Consider the following 2348-nt stretch of genomic DNA (forward strand, 5'->3'; position numbering starts at 1 on the left):
CTACAGTTTTCCTTTCTTGTAATATCCTTGTCAGTTTTTGGTTTTAAGGTCCTGGCTTCATAAAGAGTTAAGCTATATCTTTTCTTATTTTTGAGAAAACTTTGTGTAAGATTGGTTATGATTTCTTCCTTAATTGTCTGGAAAATTCACTTGTGAAATCATCTGTGTCTGGAGTTTTCTTTGCAACAAGGTTTTAAATAATGGATTCAATTTCTTTAATAAATGTAGGACTATTCTCATTTTCTGTTTCTTCTTGAGTTCGTTTTGGTAAATTATATGATTTATGGAATTTGTTCATTTCAATCAATCATCAGATATATTGGAATTAGGATGTTCACAGTACCTTTTATTATCTATTTTAGTATCTATAGGATCGATAGTGATCCTTGGTTCATTCATGATAATGATAATTTCTTTTTATTTTTTCTTTATTGGTCTTATTAGGGGAAACCAATTATATTAAAATATTCAAATAGCCAACTTTTGGCTCCATTGATCTTCCTTATTTTATACTTCTTTCAAATTTTATTTCTCCTCTCATTTTTATTGCTTCCTTATTGCTAGTTTGATTTGCTGTTCTCCTAAATTTCTTCCTGAGATAGAAACTTGTATAATTGATTTTCAACCTTTTAATTTTCCAACATAGGCATATATGGCTATAAATTTCCCTCTAAGTTTGTTTGTTTAACTATTTTTTTTTGTTATGGTAAATTATATAATACAAAAGTTGCCACTTAAGAGTTAAACAGGGCTGGCTGGTTAGCTCAGGTGGTTAGAACACAGGACATGGTACTCATAACACCAGGGTTGCCGGTTCGATCCCCACATGGACCACTAAGGTGCGCCCTCCACAGCTAGATTGAAACAACTACTTAACTTGGAGTTGATGGGTCCTGGAGAAACACACTGTTGCCCAATAAAATAAAATAAAATACACATCAATTGTACACTGTAAATATGTACAATTAATTACATGTCATTATACCTCAATAAAGCTATTAAAATATATCAGTTACTTTAAAAAAAAGGAGTTAAACAAATTCAGCAAAGGTGTGAAATACAAAGTCAACACACAAAAATTACTTGTATTTCTATACACTAGCAATGAACAATTTAAAAAGAAAATTAAGAAAATAATTTCATTTATAATATCAAAAGAATAAATTTCTTAGGAATAAATTTAACCAAGGGACATTGGTCTGTAGTTTTCTTTTCTTGAGTGTCTTTGTCTGGCTTTAGTATCAGGCTAAAACTTGTTATATAGAATGAGTTAGGAAATATTTTTTACTAGAGTTAGATAAGGATTGGTGTTAATTCTTTTTTAAATGTTTGGTAGACGTTACCGGTGAAGTCATCTGGTCCTGAGATTTCTTTGTTGGGAGGACTTATTTTTTTTATTACTGATTCAATCTCCTTACTTGTTATAGGTCTGTTCAGATTTTCTGTTTCTTCATGAGTCAGTTTGGTAGATTATGTGTTTCTAGGAATTTGTTCATTTAGTCTAGGTTATACAATTTGTTGGTGTACCATTGTTTATTTTATTCTCTTATAATCCTTTTTATTTCTGTGAACTTGATAGTAATGCCCACTCTTTCATTTCTGATTTTAGTAATTTGAGTCTTCTCTCCTTTTTTCCTTAGTCAGTCTAGCTAAAGATTGGTCAATTTTGTTGATCTTTTCAAGGAGTCAACTTATGGTTTTGTTGATTTTCTCTATTGTTTTTCCACTCTTTATTTCATTTACCTCCACTCTAATCTTTATTATTTCCTTCCTTCAGCTATCTTTGGTTTACTTTGTTATTTTTTTTTTCTAGTTTCTTAAGGTATAAAATTAGGTTATTGATTTGAAATCTTTCTCCTTTTTTAATGTGGGCCTTTACAACCATAAATTTCCATATGAGCATTTCTTCCATTATACCCTATAAGTTTTGGTATGTTGTGTTTTGTTTACATTTGTCACAAGGTGTTTTCTAATGTCCCTAGTGGTTTCTTCTTTGATTCATTCGTTGTTTATGAGTGTGTTGATTAATTTCCATATATTTGTGCATTTTTTAGTTTTCCTTCTGTTATTGATTTCTAGTTTCATTCCATTGTGTTTGGAAAAGATATTTTGTATGATTTCAATATTTTTGAATTTATTAAGACTTGCTTTGTGGCCTAATATATAATCTGTCCTCAACAATGTTTAATGTGTGTTTGCTTCATATATTTAGGGGTTCTGTTACTAGGTATGTATATGTTTGTATATCTTATATCTTCGTTATGAATTAAACTTTTTATTAGGCCAGCCGAGTGGCTCAGTTGGTTAAGAGGAGTTGGCTTAAGAGCGCAAGCTCTGAGCAACAGGGC

The sequence above is a fragment of the Hipposideros armiger genome, unplaced genomic scaffold, assembly GCF_001890085.2.
Source record: "Hipposideros armiger isolate ML-2016 unplaced genomic scaffold, ASM189008v1 scaffold_110, whole genome shotgun sequence".
NCBI lineage: Eukaryota > Metazoa > Chordata > Mammalia > Chiroptera > Hipposideridae > Hipposideros > Hipposideros armiger.